Source organism: Lissotriton vulgaris, chromosome 11, assembly GCF_964263255.1.
Source record: "Lissotriton vulgaris chromosome 11, aLisVul1.2, whole genome shotgun sequence".
In the NCBI taxonomy this organism is placed as follows: domain Eukaryota; kingdom Metazoa; phylum Chordata; class Amphibia; order Caudata; family Salamandridae; genus Lissotriton; species Lissotriton vulgaris.
Genome location: NC_141699.1, coordinates 185305277 through 185326982, shown reverse-complemented (window position 1 = coordinate 185326982; position 21706 = coordinate 185305277).

The window sequence follows — 21706 nt, the reverse complement described above, 5'->3', positions numbered from 1 at the left end:
ATACAACGCCTCAGAAACATCGGAATCCAAGGAAAAGCACTGGAATGGATCACCTCGTTCCTTGCCGGAAGAACTCAGAGAGTCCGCCTTCCACCATTCAAATCAGAAGCTACCGAAGTCATCTGCGGCGTGCCACAAGGATCGTCACACAGTCCCACCCTCTTCAACGTATACATGAGCCCCCTCGCGGCTATCGCACGCCAACACAACCTCAACATCATCTCCTACGCCGATGACACTCAACTGATACTATCACTCACCAAAGACCCCAACTCCGCCAAAACCAACCTACATGAAGGAATGAAAGAAGTAGCCGAATGGATGAAGCACAGCTGTCTAAAATTGAACTCTGACAAAACTGAAGTCCTTATCCTTGGTACCTCCCCCTCCGCCTGGGATGACTCTTGGTGGCCAGAGGCCCTTGGAAAAGCACCCATCCCGACGGACCACGCACGGAACTTAGGTGTCATCCTGGACTCCTCACTCTCTATGAACAAACAAGTCAACGCCGTCTCATCTTCTTGCTTCAACATTCTTCGCATGCTCAAAAAAACATTTCACTGGATCCCCACCGAAACTAGAAAAACGGTCACCCACGCACTGGTCACGAGCCGCCTGGACTACGGAAACACCCTATACGCCGGTACCACCGCAAAACTCCAGAAAAAACTCCAACGCATCCAGAACGCCTCAGCCAGACTCATACTAAACATCCCGCGTAAAGACCACATCTCCGGACACCTGAAAGACCTCCACTGGCTCCCCGTTAGCAAGAGGATTACTTTCCGCCTCCTGACCCACGCACACAAAGCACTCTACGAACTTGGACCCGACTGCCTCAACTCACGACTTTCCTTCTACACCCCCCTCCCGCCACCTACGATCCTCCAACCAAGCCCTTGCAACTGTACCTCGCATCAACAAAACCACCATGGGAGGCAGATCCTTCTCCTACCTGGCAGCTAAAACCTGGAACTCACTTCCCACTCACCTTCGCCTCACTCAGAACCACCTTACATTCAGAAAGCAACTTAAAACCTGGATATTCGACAAGTAATTCCCCACCCTTCCTCAAGCGCCTTGAGACCCTCTGGGTATGTAGCGCGCTATATAAATGATTTGACTTGACTTGACTTGACTTGGTGGAGTGCAGCCCAGCGCCAAGAATTTGGGGACAATATCGCTGTTCAGCGTTCCACATCACTGCATGAGCAACCATGTTGGGACTGCAATTACCATCATGCAGTGGGCCTGGGATTTCTAGCGCAATTAACACACCTGCCTGGGGGAGGAGGAGTTAATAGACGACTTCCCTGTGAGTGGTCTTTGAAGCCCACGATAAACCAACAGCTTGTGGGACTGGCACTGATGAAGGCCATTCTGGCCAGAAACGCATCTGCCTTAGCGTTTCACGGACTGCAGGACAGAGATTTGAATTATACCTGAATAAATCCTTTTTTGTGCCCGGAGCATGTGTCCCGCTGACTTTCTTACTGAGCTCAGCAATTGGTGTGATGTGTAGCTGGTTTCCACTGATACCGGCAGGGGGCATGCACTCTCTTTCTGGAGCTCCGCAAAATCAGCAAACAGTGGTGGATACGAGGAGTACATCGCGGTGCCCTCCCAAGGAAAGGTATTTCCATTTGGAGTGCATGTATGCGAGGGGAGAGAGGAGGCAGCATTGTGCTGCCTGATAACGGCACAAGAAAAGGTTTCAGCGGGATCAACACATCCAGGACTTCTGTGGTGGAGTGCAGCCCAGCGCCAAGAATTTGGGGACATATCGCTGTTCAGCGTTCCACATCACTGCATGAGCAACCATGTAGGGACTGCAATTACCATCATGCAGTGGGCCTGGGATTCCTAGCGCAATTAACACACCTGCCTGTGGGAGGAGGATTCAAGAGACAACTTCCCTGTGAGTGGTCTCTGAAGCCCACGAGAAATCAACAGCCTGTGGGACTGGCACTGATGACGGCCATTCCGGCCAGAAACGCGTCTGCCTTAGCGTTTCACGGACTGCAGGACAGTGTTTTGAATTATGCCTGAATAAATCCTTTTTTGTGCCCGGAGCATGTGTCCCGCTGACTTTGTTACTGAGGTCAGCAATTGGTGTGGTATATATATATATATATATATATATATATATTTATATATATATATATACATATATATATATATATCCAAAACGAAGAGTTGCCTCAATGACGGAGCCCACACGAGTGATCATTCCTGTTACCAATTTTAATTGAGGCTGCAGCAGGCAAAGGTACAGTTCAGCCAGCACACAATAAATCAAAGTCTTCAGCTGACGTGTTTCGGGCTCCTGCCCTTTGTCACAGGCTGACTTCGAGGAGCTTGGCAAACACACCACCATGAGCTCACAGTTCAAATAGTACCTGCCCCATTGGGCGTGGCTGCCCCGCAGCCTCTTGGTACTCATAGTATTAGCTCTTTGCGATATCCCTCAAGTGAGTTTGGAGTGCACGCTAAAATTACACAATTGATATCCCAAGTGGGTTGCTTCTGTTCTGTAACACTCTGAAGCTGCCATCATTAGTCCCAATCACAGCACTCGTCCCCAAACGGCAATTACCGGATTGGCATCGCCAGGGTCTGTCCACAGCGGGGCTCTCGTCGCGGTTAGGCGTACCGCTAAACATCCAAAACGAAGAGTTGCCTCAATGACGGAGCCCACACGAGTGATCATTCCTGTTACCAATTTTAATTGAGTCTGCAGCAGGCAAAGGTACAGTTCAGCCAGCAAACAAAAAATCAAAGTCTTCAGCCGACGCGTTTCGGGCTCCTACCCTTTGTCACAGGCTGACTTCGTGGAGCTTAGCAAACACACCAACATGAGCTCACCGTTCAAATAGTACCTGCCCCATTGGGCGTGGCTGCCCAGCAGCCTCTTGGTACTCGTAGTGTTAGCTCTTTGTGATATCCCTCAAGTGAGTTTGGTGTGCACGTTAAAATTACACAATTGATATCCCAAGTGGGTTGCTTCTGTTCTGTAACACTCTGAAGCTGCCATCATTAGTCCCAATCACAGCACTCGTCCCCAAACGGCAATTACCGAATTGGCATCGCAAGGGTCTGTCCACAGCGGGGCTCTCGTCGCGGTTAGGCGCACCGCTAAACATCCAAAACGAAGAGTTGCCTCAATGACGGAGCCCACACGAGTGATCATTCCTGTTACCAATTTTAATTGAGGCTGCAGCAGGCAAAAGTACAGTTCAGCCAGCACACAATAAATCAAAGTCTTCAGCCGACGCGTTTCGGGCTCCTGCCCTTTGTCACAGGCTGACTTCGAGGAGCTTAGCAAACACACCAACATGAGCTCACCGTTCAAATAGTACCTGCCCCATTGGGCGTGGCTGCCCAGCAGCCTCTTGGTACTCGTAGTGTTAGCTCTTTGTGATATCCCTCGAGTGAGTTTGGTGTGCACGCTAAAATTACACAATTGATATCCCAAGTGGCTTGCTTAACACACCTGCCTGTGGGAGGAGGAGTCAAGAGACTACTTTCCTGTGAGTGGTCTCTGAAGCCCACGAGAAATCAACAGCCTGTGGGACTGGCACTGATGACGGCCATTCCGGCCAGAAACGCGTCTGCCTTAGCGTTTAACGGACTGCAGGACAGCGTTTTGAATTATGCCTGAATAAATCCTTTTTTGTGCCCGGAGTATGTGTCCCGCTGACTTTGTTACCGAGGTCAGCAATTGGTGTGGTATATATATATATATATATATATATATATATATATATATATATATATATATATATATATATATATATATATATATATATATATATATAATACATATTTATATTTAACCACTTTCTCCCCCTTGCTGGAAAGACATGAAGACATGAGCCGCACACGCAACACTGATGCTTCAGGCATTTATTTGAGCAGCTACGGGCAGTCTTGAACTTCTTCCGAGGTAAGCCCAGGCAGCAGGAAACCGATTGCGAGCCACAAACAACAATTGCCTTTTTGAACATTTTCGGCCCTCTAGTGGACACCCTTGTGGGTGTTTTTTCAATGCATGTTGGGATTTGTGGTATTACAATTCAGTCACGATGAAAACCCTCCAGTGGGCTGTGCCAATGTTTGTTTTTGCTGTCTCACCGGAGCGATTTAGTCTCCAAGTCAATGTTGCCTCATCTGCAGTCCTATTTTCGAGGATGCAAGGAACCATGCCATATCTGATGTATGGCAGCGTCCGTTACCCACAGTCGTCTTCACAAGGTTTGCACAAATGGTCCAGGGTTGGGTAAGGATGGCGTACTTGCTGGCGGTGCGTAGCTCTGCGGCGGGACCAAGCCGCTAAATATTCAATCACTTTCTCCCCTTTGCTGAAAAGACATGAGTCAAACATGCAACACTGAATCTTCAGGCATTTATTTGAGCAGCTACGGGCAGTCCTGACGCATTTCGTTCATCTTTGAACTTCTTCCGAGGTAAGCCCAGGCAGCAGGAAACCGATTGCGAGCCACAAACAACAATTGCCTTTTTGAACATGTTCGGCCCTCTAGTGGACACCCTTGTGGGTGTTTTTTCAATGCATGTTGGGATTTGTGGTATTACAATTCAGTCACAATGAAAACCCTCCAGTGGGCTGTGCCAATGTTTGTTTTTGCTGTCTCACCGGAGCGATTTAGTCTGCAGGTCAATGTTGCTCCGTCCGCAGTCCTATTTTTGAGGCTGCAAGGAACCATGCCACATCTTATATATATATATTTATACACATATATATATTGCCTTCTGGCGGTCACTAGTAGGTAGTTATAGTTAGAACCTAGTTTCCATAGGAATTTTTTTTTGATTTTGTAATAACTTTGACGTCGTTTGACGAATCTTCGCGAAATTCTTTTAAAAAAAAGTCCATCCAGGTCAGCTCCTGTCCTGAAAGTTTGGGGGTGATTTGTGAAGCAGGGGCTGAGACAAAAGGTGGGTCCCAAACGCATTTTCCCCATGTTAATTTCCATAGAACATTTTGAGACAGGCTACAGCCCGAACTGCTGAACAGAGTTACCCCAAATTTGGCAAAACGGTAGTGCTTGGTTCAGAAAGCGCCCCTTTTTAAATGGTGTAAATCCGTTCAGTAGTTGCTGAGAAATTAAAAAAATAAGAGTCAAAAAACCAATTTCCCATATGAAACTTTAGGCAAGGCTACAGCCGAAACTACTGAACGAAATTACCCCAAATTTGGCAAAAGGGTAGTGCTTGGTTCAGAAAGCAACCTTTTTTTTTTAAATGGTGTAAATCCGTTCAGTAGTTGCTGAGAAATTCAAAAAACAAAAGTTTAGATATCTAGGCACTTGTGGATTTGCGACCCCTCCTGGACATGAGCTTCATTGTAATTGGCTGCCAACATTCCAAACCAGGAAGTGTTGGCAGCCATCTTGCGACTCGGTAGAACCGAGTCGAAAGAAAACTGAAAAAAAAGTGAAAAACACTAAAAGGGGGCAGTGTAGTAAAACCCTGACCCCCTAGCCTGCTCAGGGTGACCCACAAGGACCCCAAGAGCCCAAAAAAACATTTTTTATTTAATTCTGTGGAATTCACACTAGGATCGTGAATCCCGCCAATTTCATTTAAAAAAATGAAACGCGGGCTTCCGCGTTTCATTTAAATGAGGCCCCCGGGTGGGCTAGATCCCGGGGGCCCTCGGGTGCCCCTGCAGCTCCAGGGACCGCCACCTCCCCTGGCCTTAATATAATGTATGCGGGGGGCACTATGGCCCCCCAAAGCCCTGGGGACCACCACCACCTTTCTAATTTAATGGTGGGGGGCCTGGAGCCAGTGATGGCCCTGGGGTCTACCACCCCTAGGGCTGGCTCCTGCAGTGTCTCAGATAGCCCACCCCGGGACACTGCTGTTTTCTATGGTAGGTCAGGAGCCATGCGGCTCCCACCCAACCATAGCAAACTCTGCTTCGGATTTTGGAAGCGAGAGCAGGTTTCCTGCTCTTGCTTCCAACTAGCCCACCAGGTACCTTCAGTAAGCGCCACAGAGTTGCGTTGCAGAGAGGTAAAAAAGGGGCATGGCCTCAGACCACCTCTCTGCAATACAATCATGTGGTGTTTACTGTAGGTACCTGGTGGGCTAGTTGGGCCCCAGGGACCCTCAGGATTCAAGGGGACTTAATACCCCAACTTAAACATGCCACAGGGCACGTTTCCACACTTGTCACATCAGGCCCCACCCCCTTCCTTCACCACTGTTCAAATGGGCCCTCTGGTGCGTTGTAAGTTGGGGGATTAAGTCCACTTAAATCCTGATTGTTCCTTGGGTCCAACTATCCCACCAGGTTCCTCCAGTAAGCGCCACAGAGCTGCGTTGCAGAGAGGTATAAAATGGGGCGTGGGCTTGGACCACCTCTCAGCAAAGCACCTCTGTGGCACTTACTGGATGTACAGGGTGGGTTTGTTAGCCCCCAGGGACCCTCACAATTCAAGGGGAATTAATCCCCCAACTTAAAACCTGCCAGGGGGCGTTTTTGAACAGTGGTGAAGGGAGGGGGTGGGACTGATGTCACATGTGTGTAAATATCCAATAACTCCGCAAAAACCCAAGCACTTATAAATTCACTATGCACTCTCCTTGCTGTACTCTAATCATTCAGTCAGTATCCATGCATTCATGCAATTGCCCATGTACAAACTCATGCACTACTACAATACCCCGAGCACTACCCATGCAGTGTAGCCATCGCACTGTCAGTAACAGTACACTCCTTCAATCACCCAGTCAGCACCATGTACTTATCCAATCACACCACCAAAACCCAAGCACTTATAAACTTACCATGTACGATCCTTGCAGTACTCTAATCTTCCAGTCAGTGCCCATGTACTCATGGAATGGCCCAGGCACTAACACATGCACACCTAAAATCCTCTAAGCACTTCCCATGCAGAGCTCTCACCACCTACACACTACTGACCCATGACCCATGACCTCCAGAAATCCATCTGTCACTACCCATGCACTCGTCCAATCACCCAGCCAGTACTTATGCAATCACTCCGCCAAAACCCAAGCAGTGATAAAATAACCATGCACTTTCCTTGCAGCACTCTAATCATCCAGTCACCACCCATGTACTTGTGCAATGACCCAGTCACTAACACATGCACTGCTGCAATCTATTGAGGACTAACTATGCAGTCCAGTAATCTCCCTGGTACTACCTATGCAGTCCTCCAAATCACCCATTCAGTCCTATGTCCTTATCCATTCACTGCTCCAAAACCCAAGCACTTATAAATTCACCACGCACTCTCCTTATAGTACTCTAATCATCCAGTGACTACCCATGTAGTCATGCAATGATCCTGGCACTAACACATGCACTGCTACAACCCCTCTGTACTACCCATGCAGTTATCTAACCCCCTACACACTTCTCATTAATTCCTTCAATTCCCCTGGTAGAACCCATGCAGTCCAGCAATCACCCTGTCACTCCCGTGCTGTCTTCCAGTCACCCAGCAACTACCATGTTCTAATCCAAACACTCTGCCAATACCCAACTGTGTGGTGTCTACCAGTTATTATACGTGGATCATAAATGCAAGTCCTGATCCCACCGCTGCCACCAATGTTAGAAATAGGGGTCTCTAGTTGGCAATGGCTGGCACCAATATCCAAATAGGGACCCTTCTTCCTAAGTCAGGGCAAGTGGGTTACCCTCATTGACAACCCCTGCTCAACCCTGTGGTAACGTAGCACGAGCAGTTAGGCCTATCTCAGAGGTAGTGTGTGAAGCATTTATGACCATGCACAATAAGGCAGTAACAACACCACAACAGGCCACAACTCAAGTAGGTATGGAAAAATAGTATCTGTATCTAAAGTTCAACTCAAGACTCTCAAAGTGTTTTAACAAACTACAAAGCACATAAATCAGTAGGGACTTAAAAATGCAATAACATATTCACCAGGACGTGGCACTGATTGAGTTCAAGCTCGAGGCCTACGCGACCCGTTGCACACCAGATACCTGCCGTTGGAGGGGGACTCAGCTCGCAGCTTCTCGAAGAAGCAGAGACGGTGACAGGTGGACTCCCAGCGACCACAAGTCTTGGCTGCAGTGGTCCGCAGTGTGCACCCACAATGATTCGGGCACTCGGGGACAGGCAGGCTCTTAGCAGCAGCAGCACGCAGCTGCGGCGGCCCAGGCTGGTGATGGCGATGACTCTCGTTGTGCAGCTCCTTGGTGGACTCACAGCGGCAGCAACTCTCTCTTAGCTGTGGCGGCCCATGAGACAATAGCGACAATCTTCGAAAATGGTGAACAAGATGCGGGCACACAGCGGCGGCAGCTCTCCCTTAGCCGCGACGGCCCACAGGACAAATTACGATGAGGCACAGTTGTCAAAGGTGCGGGCACTCAGTGGCAGCAGCTCTCTCTTAGCTGCGGCAGCCCACAGGACAAATCACGATGATGCAAAGTCGGCAAAGGTGCGGGCACTTAGCGGCAGCAGCTCTCTTTTAGCTGCGGCGGCCCACAGGACAAATCATGATGAGGGAAATTTGGCAACAGTGCGGGCACTCAGTGGCAACAGCTCTCTCTTAGCTGCGGCGGCCCACAGGACAAAGGATGATCTCGACCAGGCTGGAACAACAGTGGACACTCAGCGGCTACAGCTCTCTCTTAGCTGCTTGTGGAACACACAGGTTCAGCTAAGGTTCAGAAGGTTCAAATTAAGGCAGGCTCTCAGTGGCGGCAACTCTCTCTTAGCTACAGCGGCCCACACAGATTCAGTAAAGGTTCCAAAGGTTCTAATTAAGGCGGACTCTCAGTGGCTGCAACTCTCTCTTAGCTGCAGCGGCCCAAACAGATTCAGTGCAGGTTCTGAAGGTTCAAATTAAGGCGGGTTCTCAGTGGCGGCAACTCTCTCCTAACTGCACCGGTTCACACACAGAGTTAACAAGGGTTACCAGTCTGCGCTCCTCGCAGTAGAACTAGGGCTCCGGATTCCTTGACTGAGGCCTCACCTGCAAGTAGAATTCCTCACACAGGGATTCCGACAGCTGCCTGGGTGAAGTCTAATGTCCCTGAACCTTCAGCAGGAGGCACTCTCGAATCAGGCCCTCGTAGTAGTTTCTTCAGCAAGCTTGGTGAAAGTTTCAAAGTCCTTTCCTCTGCTCACTCGGACAGAATTTCGTCTTGACATCCAGAAGGAACACTCCTGAACAAGGCTCCAGCACAGCATTTTATACCTAAAAAGTCTTTGTTCTCTAAAGTCACAAATCACTGAATCCAGTCAGAACCAGTTCGGTGGGTTCGGGGAGCACTTGGTTTACAAGGCGACATCCTTCCCTTCCAGAATGAGGGGTTCTGCTATCAGACGCCCGGTGGAGGTGGAGCCATCATTCACCTTACCAAGCATGGCCCTGGATCAAAGAGTCACCCCTCCCCATGCACTGAATGTCGATCTCTCTCCAACCAGGTCTGACCCAGCTGGACCTGCTGCTCCAAAACCAGGTGGCCAATACACATACTAGCAAAGCTTACAGGAAAGCTTAGGCAAGAAAATATCGCATTTCCAGAAGAGGCATTTTCGAACATGGGATATATAAAGGGTCCTTCACTAAAAGGTGCATGTCAATGTCCTGAGCATAAACATATCAAACTCGAATTTCCTATCAGGTTCCTGGGGTCAGATAGGATTATGGAAGGTAATCCTCAGCCTGCCCATTGTGGCCTATGAGCATGGATAACTTCACAATAGTAAACAGTGAAATGGAGGGTAATTTGCAATTAGAACATGCTACACAGACCTAGGCATTATGGTTATCCCAACTCATACAGTCATCTTTACACAGGGAGCATTCATGCTGTGGCACTGATTAGCAGTGGCAAAGCGCCCAGAGCATCTAAATCCAGCCCAAGCACTTATAAAATCACCATGCACTCTACATGTAAACTCTAATTCATCCAGTCACTACTCAAGTACTAATGCAATGACCCAGGCATTAACTCATGGCAAATACAGAGGAGGTCATGCTAATCATAGCCGTACCCCCAACGCATAGTGTTCCCTTGTGTATGTAGGTGTTTTCACTGTATTCTAAGTGTCTTTTAGCATAGCACTGGCTCTTGGCCTGGTTAGTCAGAGTGAGTTACCACCAGTACCCATCAGCAACAAGTTGGGGGGCACAGGAGGACTTTTTGTTCCTCTGATGGTTCTTTCTGTACATCTCTTCTTCTTTCTGCACTTTTCTTTGTCTTTCTGAATTTCTGTTGCCTCTTTCTGCATTTGGCTTGCTTCTTGCTGCACTTTTCTTCCTTTTTCTTCACATGTTCTACCTTTGTAGGCATAGTTTGAAATTAGCATTTGAAAAACCTTAGAAATTCACTGAAAAAAACATAGGTTTCAGGGACTTTATAGTTTGAAATTAGCATTTAAAAACCCTTAGATGTTCACTGAAAAAAACATAGGTTTCAGGGACGTTATAGTTAGTTGAAGATTTCACTCGTACAAACCAATAGAAATTCGGCCTTTATAGTTAGTAAACCTAACTATAACTTGCGCCCCTGCAATGCACTGTTGATGACGTCACATATTACATCACTCATGACATCATGACATGCTCAGTGTCATCACTGATGACATCACTGATGACATCTCAGATGATATCACTGATGACATCACTAATGACATCATCCTCATGATCATCTGATGCACCTCCTCATACCCTAATACAACCTTTCATACACCCACTCTAAAATACAGACCATTAATATCGAAACCATAGACAGACCAATAGCAGTTAGTTCATGCCTGCTCAGTGATTCATACATCTATACACACATCCACCCACTAACCCCTACAGTCACTCATACACACAGTCATTCATCTTTTCAGCCACTTATATATCCACTCATATACCCATATAGACACTCACACACTGCCACTCACCCAAAGAGTTACTCATACACCCGGTCAGTCATGCAAAGAAACTATAACACACCCCTTTCCTTGCTTACACAGTCATACACTCACCCCGCACTTATTTATACAGATACTAACACATACTTACTCTCTCAAACAATCATTCATAGAAACACACACTTATCCATACAGATACTCTTGCAATCACTCACGCTCACATATAGTCATTCTTATACTCCAACACTCATATAAACTGTTTTAAAACATATGTAGTTACTCACACATGCACCACTGAGACATCCATTTACTCACCAACACACCCATATACACACTCACCCACCCAGACAGCTGTTTTCATATGCACTCTTGAACCTATACACCCAGTAAAAGAACCACTCACATATCTATGCACAGAGTCACATACCCCCACCCACCCACAAAGACACTCAGGCACCCATACACATACTCAGACAACCAATAAATAACCCATATAGAAACTCATGTAGCTACTCACCAAACCATGCAGCTGCTTACACAACACCAACTAACAGACTAATAAAGAATTTCACACAATTTACTCTCTAACCCATTCATTCAGTAAGACACATTTAATCACTCACTGATACAGTCAGTCACACACCTACTAAATCATCCATTCAGACACTCATACACCCACTGAGACGTCCCTGAAACCTATGGTTTTTTCAGTGAATATGTTTATATACAAACACACACATATGCATGTGTGTGTATATATATATGTGTTTGTGCGTATATCCATAGATGCGTTGTTCCTTATGTAGTATTGCTCAAAGTAAGAGCACAACAAGACAAGGAAGTAATGTTCAAGCCATCACAGGAAGTTCTAAAGAACAAGAATCCACTAACAAACAAGGAGATATTGGAGAGAGTGACAACAGCGAAAGCAATGTTTCGGTGATGTCTGAACAGGCAAGAGTAAAAACCAACATTTTAAACGAGTTTACCTTGATGACAAAAGGAAGGCTCCTAGCCCAAAACAAAGAGAATGCCACAGGCTACAGAGGTCGCGGTCAGGGCGGAAGAGGAGATACAAAAGGAAATGCCTGATTAAGAGAAGATTCGGAAAGCCCAGTGGGAAGCAGAACAAGAGGGCAAAAGAAAATGAAGTAATTGATCCCAAAACCTGATCAGCCTATCAAGTTGGAACCTCAGCTTAGCTGAGATTGAAGTTCTTTCTTTGGGGTTATCTTTTTGTCCCACCACACGCAGGTTGCAGTGATCTCTTTCAGTTTAGACGCAAGCTCAGACTCAACCTCAAAAAATAGTTTACTACCAGGGCTTCCAATATATACCGAGCAGTGTAAACGAGGTGCCCAGCGATAGCAACAATGGGGACATTGCATTTTTAGACTAATGAATGAACTTGAGGTAGACCCTCGGTTTATACAAGACTCCTACATAAATCTGGTGAATGAGAACATTAGACTAGATATGAGCCATGGTAGTGGTTTTAAACCAAAGGCTATTTTTTTATCACTGATAACCAACAAGGCTATTGATGTTTTTGAGAAGGGTATGATCCAGGAGTTGAAGAATTTGTCTAAAAATAAACAATATGGTGTGAATAATATCACAAATGCCCACATTCAGGCTATAGATGCTTTAGGAAAATATGAAAATATAGTTGTCAAAAAATCAGACAAAGGGGGAAATGTTATGAAATAAGGACCAAACTGAAATACGAAACAGGGAAAAAAGTATATCAGGAACAATTGTGTGAATGGAAAGATAAAGGTCTCTTAGAGTGTTGATTTCTATCTTCAGCCATTGGTAGGTGCCTTCCATCCTTTATGAAAGACACAGGTGATTTTTTGAGATGGGTTAACAACATGTTGTGGGATGATAATTATCTTCTCATGTGTTTGGACGTCAACAGCCTGGACACATGCATCCTGCTTGAGCTGGGAAACAGCAAAACACACAAGATGATGGAGGGAATGTTGCACAATGGCAAAACATTCACCCCCAGTCATAGATCTGGGTGTAATCCATCGTTATTTTGCTCACCAAGCCACCCCAGTTCAGACATGGCCATATGCAAATCAGTCTTGACCATGTGCCTCATGGGAACAGTCCAGCCTGAACTGTCAAGCCATGTCTTCCCTGGGCTGGAATCAAGCATCCTAGGACCGGTTTCTGGCTATCAGCCGTCTTCAGCCAGGATAGCTTGACTCCAGTGGCATAGTGATGATGGGACCCACGTCTAGGCATACCCTTCCCAGATAGGGTGAACAGCAAAACACACAAGATGATGGACGGAATGTTGCACAATGGCAAAACATTCACTCCCAGTCACCGATCTGGGTGTAATCCATCGTTATTTTGCTCATCAAGCCACCCCAGTTCAGACATGGCCATATGCAAATCAGTCTTGACCCTGTGCCTCATGGGAACAGTCCAGCCTGAACTGTCAAGCCATGTCTTCCCTGGGCTGGAATCAAGCATCCTAGGACCGGTTTCTGGCTATCAGCCGTCTTCAGCCAGGATAGCTTGACTCCAGTGGCGTAGTGAGCACGGGACCCACATCTGGGCTTACCCTTCCTACATAGAGTGAACAGCAAAACACACAAGATGATGGACGGAGTGTTGCACAATGGAAAAACATTCACCCTCAGTCACAGATCTGGGTGTAATCCATCGTTATTTTGCTCACCAAGCCACCCCAGTTCAGACATGGCCATATGCAAATCAGTCTTGACCATGTGCCTCATGGGAACAGTCCAGCCCAAACTGAAAAGCCATGTCTTCCCTGGACCGGAATCAAGCATCCTAGGACTGGTTTCTGGCTATCAGCTGTCTTCAGCCAGGATAGCTTGAATCCAGTGGCGTAGTGAGCACGTTACCCACATCTGGGCATACCCTTCCCACATAGGGTGAACAGCAAAACACACAAGATGATGGACGGAATTTTGCACAATGGCAAAACATTCACCCCCAGTCACAGATCCGGGTGTAATCCATCGTTATTTTGCTCACCAAGCCACCCCAGTTTAGACATGGCCATATGCAAATCAGTCTTGACCCTGTGCCTCATGGAAACAGTCCAGCCAGAACTGCCATGCCATGTCTTCCCTGGACCGGAATCAAGCATCCTAGGACAGGTTTCTGGCAATCAGCCGTCTTCAGCCAGGATAGCTTGACTCCAGTGGCGTAGTGAACACGGGACCCACGTCTGGGCATACCCTTCCCAGATAGGGTGAACAGCAAAACACACAAGATGATGGACGGAATGTTGCACAATGGCAAAACATTCACCCTCAGTCACAGATCTGGGTGTAATCCATCGTTATTTTGCTCACCAAGCCACCCCAGTTCAGACATGGCCATATGCAAATCAGTCTTGATCCTGTGTCTAGTGAGAACAGTCGAGCCCAAACTGCCAAGCCATGTCTTCCCTGGACCGGAATCAAGCATCCTAAGACCGGTTTCTGGCTATCAGCCGTCTTCAGCCAGGATAGCTTGACTCCAGTGGCGTAGTGAGCACGGGACCCACGTCTGGGCATACCCTTCCCACATAGGGTGAACAGCAAAACACACAAGATGATGGACGGAATGTTGCACAATGGCAAAACATCCACCCCCACTCACAGATCTGGGTGTAATCCATCGTTATTTTGCTCACCAAGCCATCCCAGTTCAGACATGGCCATATGCAAATCAGTCTTGACCCTGTGCCTCATGGGAACAGTCCAGCCCGAACTGCCAAGCCATGTCTTCCCTGGACAGGAATCAAGCATCCTAGGACCGGTTACTGGCTATCAGCCGTCTTCAGCCAGGGTAGCTTGACTCCAGTGGCGTAGTGAGCACAGGACCCACGTCTGGGCATACCCTTCCCACATAGGGTGAACCGCAAAACACACAAGATGATGGACGGAATGTTACACAATGGCAAAACATTCACCCCCAGTCACAGATCTGGGTGTAATCCATCGTTATTTTGCTCACCAAGCAACCCCAGTTCAGACATGGCCATATGCAAATCAGTCTTGACCCTGTGCCTCCTGGGAACAGTGCAGCCCGAACTGCCAAGCCATGTCTTCCCTGGACCGGAATCAAGCATCCTAGGACCGGTTTCTGACTATCAGCCGTCTTCAGCCAGGATAGCTTGAGTCCTGTGGTGCAGTGAGTACGGGTTCCCACATCTGGGCATAGCCTTCCCACATAGGGTGAACAGCAAAACGCACAAGATGATGGATGGAATGTTGCACAATGGCAAAACATTCACCCCCAGTCACAGATCTGGGTGTAATCCATCGTTATTTTGCTCACCAAGCCACCCCAGTTCAGACATGGCCATATGCAAATCAGTCCTGACCCTGTGCCTCATGGAAACAGTCCAGCTCGAACTGCGAAGCCATGTCTTTCCTGGACCGGAATCAAGCATCCTAGGACCAGTTTCTGGCTATCAGCCATCTTCAGCCAGGATAGCTTGACTCCAGTGGCGTAGTGAGCACGGGATCCACATCTGGGTATACCCTTCCCACATGGGGTGAACAGCAAAACACACAAGATGATGTCCATCAATTGTTGTCTTTGCATTGAGCTGGGAATTAAGGCATATGGAAAAACAACAATTGATGGACAGAATGCAGAACATTGTCATACATTCACCCCAGTACAGATATCTGGGCCTAAATCCATCATTTTTTTGCACTCCACACCACCCCAGTTCAGACACGGCCATATGCAAATCAGCCTTGACCCTGTGCATCATGGGAACAGTCCCGCCCGAACGGCCAAGCCATGTCTTTCCTGGACCGTAATCAAGCATCCTAGGACCGGTTTCTGGCTATGAGCCGTCTTCAGCCAGGATAGCTTGACTCCAGTGGTGTGGAGAGCATGGGACTCACGCCTGAGCATACCCATCCCACTCGGGGTGACAAATGCAAAAACAACAATTGATGGACAGAATGCAGAACAATGTCATACATTCACCCCAGTACAGAGGTCTGGGCCTAAATCCATCGGGATTTAAGGCATGTCATAATTTTCTACAAAATAGATCTTTATCCTACTTATTTCATACTGAAATGTTAATAGATATGATGTACACTTGCCTAACCTCAAAACGTTTTTACCTTTGACAGAAAGATATATAGGCAAACACTTTGAACTGCTATGGGGATCTGCTTCGCCCCCAGCTTTGCAGGTCTATACCTCAATTCGTTGGAGGAGCAGGTAGTAAGCAGAATCGATCTGTTTACAGGAATATGTCGTAATGTGGGTACGGTTTATTGATGATATTTTCTGTATCTGTAAAGGCAGCATGAACGAGGCCAATGACTTTATTGATATTCTCAAAAACAATACACTGAATCCTAAATACAGCAGCCAAATGGACAGAGCAACAATTGATTTTCTTGACTTGAGACTTAGGGTAAATGACAAACACCTAGACAGCTCTTTATTTAGAAAAGAGACAGCAGGGAATAGCCTACTGCATGCTCAGAGTTCCCATCCTGAGAATCTGATGCCGAGCATCCTATTGGTAGAGTTATTAAGAGTTAACACAACTGCAGCTCTAATGAAGGGTATTACAAAGAAAAAACATAATGACTGAAAGGTTTCTGAAGAGAGGATACACATGCACCACAATTGATAAAGCCTGTGTCGAGGCAGAGAAGCGAGAGAGGAACAAATTACAGAAACAAAAGGAGATATCGGTCAGCGATTACAGTAATAAAATCAGATTCATCACAACATTCCATAGACAGTCTAAACATTTAAGGAAAAGCTTAAACAAATTCCGGAATGTGCTTAAGAAAGACCCAGGTTTGACAACATACATTGAGGATTATACTCAAATAAACCTCTGAAAAGCTAGATCGCTCAAAGACATTTGTCTTGTCCACACTTACTGTGTGGACAAGACAAAGCGTTCCTGACCAAATGAGTAAACAGCAAACATTTGCCAGCTATCATTATTTTCTTTTTCACTTTTTACATACAAGTCAACAGTCTGTGTTTCAATCTTGTAGTGAGTGTGTCGACAACATATACATACATATTCTGGTTTTACAGAGCCCACTGTGTTAAATTTCATAATTTCTTCTTCAAAGCAATCAACTATAATACCTGTGTCCTTTTCTGCAACTCCTCCTGTTATCATCTCTTCATTTTCCATTCAGTCCTGTTCATCACAAAACTTGTCTACCTCTGCCACAATACTATAGACAAGTGCTCCATTAATTTCTTCTAAATATAAAGCTGGAATTTTCACATGATACAACTTCCTAACTAAACTTCGCATTGTTCAGAGGTGCACAGCTTTCATCCTGAAATGATGAAAGGTGCTTTTGCCACTCTATCTTTGATAAACAAAGTACTGAGTGTCCTTCCAAATGTATATGCTTTCTTAACTTGCAAGAATCCAATCCTTATAAAGTACTTATTTTGTGTTTTGAACTTCACTTTCGAAAGATATGTCGACATTTTCTTATTATATCAATGGATTACTGTCAAGTACTACACACACTACTACAATACCATTTGCATACAGGGCCTGAATATGCCTTCCCTGTACCTCTCTCTTCTGCAATAATTTATTCTACATTTCTAGATACCATCACCTCTTTCACTATAGGAGTGCCATTCTTCATTTCATAACATCACCCTCTTTCATTGCATGGACTAATGTGTTATCCTGGAGATAACTTTATTCATTAACAAAAGGCCCTGTAGTAGAAGTATGTATCCATTCTCCACTAAAAACTGTAAAAAAGCTACTTCTATTGACTAATCATTTCTTCTGGTTTTATCTCCTTATGTACAACACAATTTTGTCAAGAGACTTCATTTTATTTGAATATGAAGCTTTTTCTTCAAAGCAAAGGCCTTATCAACTACTCCTTTAGCATGTTCTTTCTGTTTCAGTGCCTCTGTCCTTCTTCTATACTTCTTCATTTTTCTCAATACATTTCCCACTCTACTCCGAAACATCTAGACTCTGATTTCCTTAAGTTGCTACCGACTCCTGGTTAAGGTGTGTCCATGTTTGTTACATTCTTTCCTGTTCTTGTAGTATAGATGTTTTCCACTCTTATTGTTTACCAGAGTTTGGTTTTTATTTACATTATTTTAACATCTTTGCAGATGTCCAGATATACTGTTAAGAAATGACGTTGTCCTCTTTCAGTAGCTGTTTTTCTTTCACCACTTTTTCTACATTTATGTCCCTTTTGTGTGTCAGTTCTGCAGAGATACTGTAGTTGCTTTTATTGTTTTTCCTCTGAATGTTTGTAGGCATTCTAACTGTCTTTAGTTGTGTATACATTGTTCTGTATAAAAAAAGCATAATTTATTTTGTACACTAGCCAGCGTCCCAACTACTTTACTACTGACTTACAAATAATACAAAAACAGTTTTTATGTTATTTTGCAGTTTTAAATCTGCAGATGAACCTAGCCATATAACTACATGCACTTTCTTCAATACACCAAACCCAAAGCAAAGCACACAACTTTATGTATTAGTTACTTTTTAACATTATAGCACCCTATTCTTCCAACACAGCTACACCATATATCAGTTCTCACTTATACATGGTGAAAGACCAGTTTATCCCTTCTGTAGTACATTTTAAAATGAACATCAAACATAGAAGTATATACAGTGAATCAACACTGTAAATCCCAAAACACAACATACGGCCTATTTGAGTGCCTCTCTACCACTGTGCCATTGGTGTATTTTGTATCCCAGTACTTTTCTACTTAAATGTATCACATTATCATTTTGCAAAACAGTGCATTAAAAATCTACACATTTATCTCTATCATAGCATACAGCTCACATATTTTTCCGAGTACATGCAAAGAGTGTGTGACAGGTTGCATATATAATTCACCAGATGGTTCTAAAAGACTACATATCACTCACTAAAACGTGTAAATACATATATTCATGGTTGAATACATGAATATTCCCTGAATGATTAAATGAGTGCATAGGTAGTGTCTAGGAGATTCTCTGAGGATACAGGTAGGGCCTGAATGATTCCATGAGTATGTAAGAACTCCATGGGTCCTTCCATATCTGTATAGTTACTGCCTACTGCCTGGATGATTGCACAAGTATATCACTACTATCTGGGAGTTTGAATGAGTGCATGAGTAGTACTTGAATGATTAGAAAAGTGAATCACTAATGCCTCAATAATTCAATACAATCATAGAAAGTGTTTGGATGATTAAATGAGTGCACCTCTAGTGCCTGGATGATTGCAGGAGTGCATGCATAGTACAAAGGTTATTTATGAACTGCATATGTTTAATGGTTAAAGGCATGCATAGCACCTGGCAGATTAGATGAGTGCATGAGTAGTATTTCAGTGATTATATGGGAGCATGGCTGCTGCAGATGTGTTTTTGGTTGAGTGAACAGGTAGTGCCTGGGTGTTTAGATAAGTACATGGGTAGTGCTATGATAATTGAATTAGTGCATCATTCGTGCCTGGCTGATAAGATGAGTGCATGACTAGTGTCTGAATGATTGCATTAGTCCACTATTACATTTTGAGTAATTACATGAAAGTTGCAGCCTTATTCATCAAGGCCGAATCGGCTCGCAAAGGGCCAGATTCTGAGAATCCGGCCCTTTGCGAGTGCGATTTTTGCATTTGGGATTCAACATCCCAAATGCAAAAATCGCTATTTGCTAATTCGCATATTAGTGAGGATTTACATTTAAGGAATCTCTATTTGAGATTCCTTAAATGTAAATCATCATCCATTTTACAATTGCGAAATCGCAATTTCGGGCCGCATTTTACCGCGAGGTCAAACCTCGCGGTAAATTGCGAAAACTCAGAAAAATGCATTTAAATGCATTTTTCTGAGTTGCACGTTACACACACACATGTCCAAAGGACATGTGTGTGTGCAACACCTGTGTTATTTTCCATGCAGGGGTGCTACAGGGTGTCCTTTGGACACCCCTGGCACCCTTGTACTCGCAATCTCATTTGCGATTAGCTAATTGCTAATCGCAAATGAGGAATGACTCCCCATGCATTCCTATGGGCCTTTTGGCCCATAGGAATGCATGGGGAGTTATTCTTTATTTGCGATTAGCAATTAGCTAATCGCAAATAAGGAATCAGTGGGAATCGCAATTACTATTGCGATTCCTACATGAATACCGTTTTGCGAGTCTCAAATAGCGATTCCTTATGATTCGCTATTTGAGCCTCGCAAAACGGCCCGTACATGAATCAGGCTGTAAGTGTACTACTGTAGTAATTGTATTACCTCAGTAATTGAATGAGTACATAGGTACTGGATGGGTGATAGGTTTACTGAAATGGTACTGCCTGTGCAATTGAATGAGTGCATAGGTTGTTTCTCAGGATTTCGATGAGTGCATTGGGTGTAAGTGCGTGTTTGGATGAGTGCATATGTTGTGCTTGGGTGTTAGAATGACTGTATAGGTACAGTCTTGGTGATTGTATAAGTGCCTTTGTGATCGAGAGAATGCATGGGTGGTGGATGCATTGTTCAATGACTACATAGTTATTGTGTCTGTGTGATTGCAAGAGTGCATATGTTGTGCCTAGGTAATTGAATAAGTGTGTAGATAGTGCATAAGTGAATCAATGAATGCTTTAGTAATGGCTGACTGATTGGATGAGTGCCTGATTAGTCCTGGCTTACTGTGAAAGTACCTCTATTGTTGTTAGAAACATAACAGTTGTGCCTATATCTATGACTCGTTGTTTAAGTCCTCCTGTTATTATGGAACTACCTGTTTTAGTTTATATATCTATTTCTACTGAGCTATATTTGAGTGAAGTATAGATTTCACACTTGCTATATAATTGGATACACAGCTCTGTAGGAGCATACAGTTCTCTGTTACTCAGTGTGCACACGCATTTGTAAGTTTTGAAAACTGGTAACAACAATTCTCACTTTTTCAAAGGACAAAATCTTTACTTAATGGCAGACCTACATTTTTTATGAATTTTTTCTTGTGTCTTCAAAACATAAATTCATAATTTCACAAAGAAAAGTTACACACCAATTGAAGCTAGCACAAGAACTCTCAAGAGATATTCTGGACTATTAACGTCCTCAATTTTAAACAGAGCATATTTAACGAAATGCACCACCCTCACCATATACATGAAATTTCCAACAGCCTTAAAGAACATAGGTCACCATGTAAACATACATGTGATTTCATAATAGATATACACTTATATATAGTTCTCTACATCTTTAAGTAAACTCAAGAGTCTCATCACACATATAACTATCTGCAACCAGAAAAAACATATCTCACCATCTGAACATATGCAAACCGGTCATATAAGTTAAAAACCACATTGTCAAACACTTACTAATACATATCTAACAAATATTACTACTTTATAATTAATATACAGACACACAGCAAACTTTCTTATGTTTTAGTATTGACTATACTACTGATATTTATTAATATGTCTAAAAGTACTACAGTTCCCAGAATGCAAATAACATAGATCTGTCTGTTCTGCACATGATGCTAAGGCATTTAAAACAATGTCAAAGGCACTGTGATACTCTTTCCAATCAAACTCCCATGTACAAATTGTCCTATGGGCTGCGCATCATGCCGGGCTGCAAGCGACGACCCCGGAAGATGGAGGCAGGAGGTGGAGTTGCGCCCCGGTGAGTGGCTTTCTTTCCTCCGATGCTGATTGTCGGATAGCCCGCCTATCCAGCAGTTTGTGGGACTGGGAGTGTCAGCTCTGTGACACCATTTTTGT